Genomic DNA, 7,354 nt, shown 5'->3' with positions numbered 1-7,354 from the left:
CATTACAGAATAAAACAGATAGCAACATAGTATCTCTTCAATAGTGTTTCCAATTACATCATCTGTCTTAAAGTTTCCATTGCTGTGAGGAGACACCGTATCACAGCAACTCTTAGAAAGGAAAACACTTAATTGTGGTGGCTTATAGTTCAGAGGTTCAGTCCGTTATCATCATGGTGGGGAACATGGTGGCGTGCAGGCAGACAGGGTGCTGGAGAGGCAACTGAGAACGCTACATCTTGCAGGCAACAGGAAATCAACTTAGAGAGACACTGGGTGGTATCCTGAGCACAGGAAATCTCAAAGCTGGACCCAGAGTGACACACAAGGCTTTACAAGGTCAGCCGTACTCCAACAAGGCCACACCTCCTAATAGTGCCGCTCCATTTGGGGGCCATTTTTTTAAACCAACACACCATCCTTTCCCATATACCAAATGTTGATGACAGGGGTAGAGAGAGGAAGCCAGACAGGAGAAATCAAGATTTCAAAGCTTTTGTAGCCAGAGTCAAATCTTGTTTTATATTTATAATCAAAAAATTGGGAATGGAATATGAATATTTTTACAATATTTTCTATCTTCTTCTCACAGAATATGAGTAGTGTTCAGGTTTTCCAGGGTTGGCCTGGAGCTCATAACAATCCATCCACCTGCTTCTGCCTCCTGAGTCCTGGAATTAAAGACGTGCACTACAATGCTTAGCCATTTTGTTTTTCTTTTTAGAAACTGTTTCTTTTTTTCTTTTTCTTTGTTTCTCCATTTTGCTTGTGACCGCTCTGTGGTTGTTCTAACCCAGTCGGTTGGTGGCTGGAGCAATGGGAGCTAATGACAGTCTTTATTGGCTAGCTGGACACTCTGGTCTTTGGTTGGTGACTACTCGCTAGGCACAGAGGCACTCCCACACCTTCGGATCAGCCTGTCACCTCAGGCTGAGTGACAGTGAACTCAGGAGCTAGTGCAGTCCGTTCCTTGCTCACAGCCTGTTCAGCAGGGCTTGCTATTTCTTCTGGATTTCTTCAGGATCTCTGTAGAAGTAGAGATCCGTCAGGACCTCCCATGGATGCTCACGGGAGATGCTGGCATGCATATACAGAACTCTGCAGGCCAGCATCCACATCAGACCCAGCCAATGAGCTCCCAGACAGGCGCAAGGGATGGCAGTGTGCACCCTGCCTCGGGAGAACCTATGTTACACTGAGCGACGGGAGACAGGTTGAAATCAGATGCCTTCGTGAGGGACTGGTGTTCAGCCCTGGGTTCCCTGAAGGATGCTCGGAGCTGGTTAACGAAGCAGCCAGCGATTAGAGTGGCTCCACTGGCAGCGGCAAAGGTCAGCCCAGCTCACTGGCCACTGTTCCGGGAGGAGATGTCAATGACATCTGCAGGATTCTCCATGGCAACAAAGGCTAGAGCTGTCCGCAGCCGCTTCTCGCAGCTCTTCGGATTGGTGAAGTAGATGCCATCATTTTGCCTTTTGTAGACAATTCCTTCTAGAAATCAAGGTTAGTCCCACCAAAGTGTGTTCCTGCAGAAAGGCCTCCCCCTTCTTTATTTGCAAGACCTTGAAACTCTGGGCATTTTGTTGTGTGAGGTCCTTTCATTATACCCAGAAGGAAGAATCATGCCCTATGGGCCACTGCTCTTTCGGTAGTGTTGAAAAACCTGCTTAGTTTTTTTTTTGGGGGGGGGGCAGGTGGAGGTTGGAGACTAAATTATAGCAGTGTAAAGGAGTCATCAAACCACATAATAACCACAATACTGACTTGCCTGATTAGTAATATTGAATACTTACTGTCCTATGGGATACCTGGAAGACTCATTTAGTTGAGAAACATAGTCCCTTAAAATGGAGTCTCATTTTAAGGATTCCTTCTTTTTTAAGATAACACAAGCATTATATGCCTTATGTGTGAACATTTCCTTGTTTTTAATATATGTCTTTTTATGATGATAATGGTGACAACTGCTCGTTGTCCTAAAATTCTTAGTTCCAAACCTATACCACTAGAGATGAAGCCTTTGGTTCTAGCATTTGGTCAATTTTGAGGACACACACACTACATATACACACGAATGATATTCTTTTTATTTTTATTTATTTATTTATCTATTTATCTATCTATCTATTTATTTATTTATTTATTTTGAGACAAGGTTTCTCTGTAGCTTTGGTGCCTGTCCTGGAACTAGCTCTTGTTGACCAGGCTGGCCTCGAACTCACAACTCACAGAGATCTGCCTGCCTATGCCTCCCAAGTGCTGGGATTAAAGGTGTGTACCACCACCACTCAGCTACGAATGATATTCTTATTTGAGATTGTTTTCATATAAATTGGATGAAAAAGAGTCAACCTGAGCCTGGAGTCAGAGCTCAGTGGGTAGAGTGTTTGCTACCCCAGAACAAAGACCTCAGTTTGTCCTCCAGCAACCAATTAAAAAGCAGCATGGCTCTCTCACTGGAATCTGGTACTTGCCAAATAGGCTAGGAAAGCTGTCATAGAGCCCCAAGCATCTTCCAGTTTCAGCCTCCCCAAGGCTGGGATTACAAACATACCACTAGACCCAGCACGGTGGTGCAGATCTTTAATCCCAGCACAGTTAGAAACAGGAAGATCTCTGAGTTCGAGGCCAGCCTAGTCTACAAGGTGAGTTCTAGGACAGCCTAAGCTGCTACACAGAGAAACCCTGTCATGAAAAAACAAAACAAAACAAATGCACTACCATTTCCTACATTGACTCTGTCTGTGCTATGGAATACTTTGAAAGCTCATTTAATTGAGAAATGTGCACATAAAAATAAATAAAATGGAAAGGAAAGAGACTCAAATTAACTCTGAAACCTCACTTAAAGATACCTGCAATAATAGCATGAGATGTTTCTATAATAGTCTGTTTTGTCCCTTTAAAAGACATGCTCTGCCCACTCCCCCCCATCCATCCGCTGAAGCAAGTAGATCTTCCTTCTGCTTCTAGCCTGAGCTCCTTCCCTTTCTCTCTCCCAAAGAGGTAGCTTCTCTTCTCCTCTCCTCTCTCTCCTTCTCTCTCTCTCTCTCTCTCTCTCTCTCTCTCTCTCTCTCTCTCTGCCTCTCTCTCCTCATCCCCTTTCTCCCTCCCTCTCTCCTTTTCCCTTCTCTTCCATAACCCACTAAATAAATATCCAACCTCACTCTGCATGGCTTGCCTATCCATCTCTGTCTCTCATCCGCTGTGGACTCCTCGTGGGACCTGCTGACCTGCCGAGGTCTCTCACCCGCTATGCTGCTCCCTACCTGGAACCCATCACCCCTCGTGGCCTGTTGCCCTCTACCCCTAGTGGCCTGCTGCCTGCTGCCCCTCAGGGAACAGTGCCATTTTATTTTTACAATTACAGTTTCCCTTTAGGAGGCTTGTCTGCTCAGTAATTATTTTTATAAGGAGAAAACTATTTTCTAAATGGGATAGATCTTAGATCTGGAAGAGCTAATGAGAGTCTTCAGCTAAGGAAGTCAAAGGCCTTTGTCAATTTTAATTATTGATTGTTTAAATTTTTTTTCTGTCTATTTTACCATTGATCAGAAAGACTGAAGGTTGTAGGCTAAATAAAAGTTCTATACAATAAGTCCAATTTTACAAGTAAATTTATATTATTTGTCTACTAAAATAGTTTCATAATTACTGTGTAATTTAGTCAGAATACCCTAGGTAGAAATAAAGTTTGTACAAAAAGGATTCCTATTCTGCTGTTGATATTAAAACTATTCAGAATTGAAAATGTGGCTCGTCTGGCAGAGGCTTGCATCCAACATGCACTAAGCTCTGGGTTTTATTCCTATCACCACATAAACCAGGCATGCTCGAACATTTTTATAACGCTAGCACTTAGAAGGGAAAACCGGAAGATCAGAAGTTCAGCTATAGAGTGAGGTTGAGGTCATAGAGGAAAATAAAATATGACATTTGCAGGAAAATGGAAACCAGTATATAAAAACTAAATAAACCAGACTGAGAAAGACAAACGCAACATGCTTTCTCTCATATGCAGTTTCTATATATAAATGTACGTTATATATATATATGTCTGTACTTACATGTCTTTGCAGACTGTGGAGCAAGAAAAGGGATCATGAGAGGAGAAATAGAGATCTTAAGGAAGGTGGAATATAGGGTAATAAAAGACGAGTAACAAGGAGGCAGAGAGGGGATGCAGACTGGGGTTGGAAAGGCAAACACCTGGGGCATGGAGGAGGGCAGTGGGGGAGGGCAGTGGGGAGGGCAGTGGGGGAGGGGAATGACTGAGACCAAAATGTAAAGACACGCATGTGTGAAGTCTTGAGATACAATTTATTACGTTTATTAAAAGAAAAGGTGGGGAGGGAGGGAAAACACACAACATATATCAAATCTGAGTACAAAGCAAGGTAGTGTTAGAAACACACAAAGGGTAACCTTGATGTTGCATAAAATAATACCCAATCAAAGGGAAAGTAACTTGACGTGGTGATTCTTATTGTAAAAAGTATGTGCCAGAACCCAAATCAGCTGACTGGGAAGAGGGGGCAATATGGCTTTCTCCTTTTATCCATAAAATAGATAGTGGCTGCATCTCATCCCACTGGCAGAGCTCAACTTCACAAGCTGATGTGATTGGCTAACGTTGCACAGGGAAGGGGAGGGAAATACAAATCCTTGCCAGGTTAGCTACCTTAGATAAGGGGGAAAATTTTCTCACAGTAGAACATTTATATTTCTATATCTTTGAGATGTAAAGACCCAGTGAAAAGTCAAATGTGAGTTCCCGTTTTAAGAACTTAAGACAGGCTGGATGGTGGTGGCATGTGCCTTTAATCCCAGCACTTGGGAGGCAGAGGCAGGTGGGTCTTTGTGAGTTCTAAGATTTGAGAAAACTTAGGTTCCTCAGTGTTCACCTGTAGTAATATGGGCGCAGCGGTGGGGCTACGTCCCCAAAACCCCAGCCACCTGCCCGGCTAGCTTATGCCCCGAAATAATTACACACAAACTGTATTCATTTAAACACTGCTTTGGCCCATTTCTATCTAGCCTCTTCTAGGCTAATTCTCACATATTAATTTAGCCCATTTCTAATCATCTGTGTAGCGCCCCTAGGTGCGCTTACCGGGAAGATTCTAGCCTATGTCCATCCTGGGTCGGAGCTTCATAGCGTGCATCTTCCCTGGAGCGGGCAGCATGGTGTCTCTCTGAAGGCGTCTGCTCTGGAGAGGAGAGCTGTCGAGTCTGACCTCACTTCCTCTTCCTCCCAGCGTTTTGTTCTGTTTACTCCTCCCACCTATCTCCTAACCAATGAAAGCCAAGCAGTTTCTTTTATTTTAACCAATGACCTTCCTCCATCAGTTCACCTTTAGCTCTGAGGCCAGCCTGGTCTACAGAGCAAGTTCCAGGACAGACTCAAAAGCTATAGAGAAATCCTGTCTTAAAAAACAAAAAACACAAAATCAAAACAAAGAGCTTAGAGAAGTCATTACACATGGAACTGTCTTATAGAAGTGAGAGGAAGCCCTGTTTTGTAAGTCAATGGTGTGCTAAGGCTGGGAAATTCTTTAGCAGATCCTAGCAGGTCCTGATGACTCAGGAAACCTCATAATCCCATTTTTAGCCCAGTATTTGTCGGGAAATACAGATGGTATCAGGATCATTTTTTCCTCTAGGCTCTGTTTTCACGGGCTTTAAAATTGTTCTCCTCTGATGCAGAGTAGAAAGAGTGAACCACAAAGGAGGAAGTGACCATATCAGAGGACCGATGAGAATCGGATCTGAGAAAACTTAGGTTCCTCAGTGTTCACCTTTAGCTCTGATGTAGCCTCTAAAGGTTTTAATTAATAGCCTATGTTTATGTCTTTATTTGGATAGTTTCCAAGACGCTTACTAATTTTTGTAAGTTTAAATTGCATCATTTCTGTTGGGTCTCAGAAACCTGGGTCAAATGGCTGACTCGGGTTCCTATTAACATATTAAAATAGATGCTGCCCGCTCTTCCCAGCGCTCCTTATTCCATCTGTCTGTACCCTATACCTTGTACCCCCCCCAAGCTTCCATTTCCCTTCCCCCAGCCTGATTCCTGCATCACCCAACCATTTTGGCCTGCGCCACCTCCCTCTCTTGCTCTCACGGCCCACCCTCTTTTCCTGGTTTCTTTTCATGGCCCGGTTTAGTCCACCATTGGTATTCAGCCTGGACTCCTCCCCTCGGCCTGATTTCTTCTTTTGTCTACCATGAAAATCTTCTCCATAGTTAGGAGTAGTCAAGTCCTCCTCCTTTTACTTCATTTCTTCATTCAATTTCTATTTGGGGGAAGTTACAAACTCCAATTAAAGTAGTCTGCCCCTTTTGGATCTTTGCTTTGGTTCTGTTGCCTAGGACTTCTAATTTGTTGGGGGGGCAGGGGCGGCGCTTGTTGGAGAATATTGGATTTTCTTCATTTTTTAAGACTTGGGAGTTGAGTTATTGTAACTTTGCAATGTAAATTCGGCTGCATACCCAAGGAGGGATTTTTCCAAAGCTTTCTTTCCCTCAATTTCAGTTTCCCATTTTAGGGAAGTTTTGTTGTTGTTTGGTTGTGGTTCTTTCTTTCTTTCTTTCTTTCTTTCTTTCTTTCTTTCTTTCTTTCTTTTTTCCTGAAAATGTCAACATTCTATGTCAGCTTCAAGGATTTGGGTTTTGGGTCAGATCATGTGCTGTTTGGGGGAGGAGTTCTCATGGGGTTTACCCTGAAATCAGTTCCCCCACACTGCACCTAAGTCTTATGCTTAAATCTATACTAAAATACTGGTAACTAAGCCCTAACCCTAATTCATAGACACCTGACTAGATCAATGAACCTTCAATTGAAACAAAAGGGGGGTCCAGGTCCTATAAAGAACTCACCAACAGGGACTGGAGAGATGGCTTAGCAGTTAAAAGCACACTGGCTGTTCTTTCAGAGCACCTGAATTCAATTCCCAAAACCCACATGGCAGCTCACAACTGTCTGTAACTCCAGTTCCAGGGAATCTGATATCCTCATACTAACACATACATTAAAGTTAAATAAATTATTTAAAAAGAAAGAAAAAGAACACACCAACATTCACCTGACAAGATGGTGTGGCGGACTGGGCACAGAGGACTTGTATTGGCACCTGGCACGAGCTTGGGTAACTCCTCTATTGGAGTAGGTCGTTCTCAGGGCCCACACTGGCACCACAGTTGACTCAAAACATAGTGAGTCAGAGGTAGTTCCCACATGGCCTGGGAAATGTGTCCAGGCTGTCCCCAGCAGAGCACAACATTGCAGCAGCACTTACTTGAGCTTTGAGTCATAGAACAAAAGAAAGTCATGCATTGAGGGGACTGGGGAGAT

At 43.5% G+C, this 7,354-nt stretch overlaps 1 pseudogene; it reads right to left on the bottom strand.

The window, feature by feature from the left end:
• Positions 1 to 874: 874 nt before the first annotated feature.
• On the bottom strand, positions 875 to 1,602 carry LOC142834721 (small ribosomal subunit protein uS2-like; annotated as a pseudogene).
• Positions 1,603 to 7,354: the final 5,752 nt, after the last annotated feature.

The sequence above is a fragment of the Microtus pennsylvanicus genome, chromosome 14 (genome assembly GCF_037038515.1).
Source record: "Microtus pennsylvanicus isolate mMicPen1 chromosome 14, mMicPen1.hap1, whole genome shotgun sequence".
NCBI classification, from domain to species: Eukaryota; Metazoa; Chordata; class Mammalia; order Rodentia; family Cricetidae; genus Microtus; species Microtus pennsylvanicus.
The sequence above is the reverse complement of the archived record's forward strand: the minus strand, read 5'-3'. Positions and strand labels throughout refer to the sequence as shown.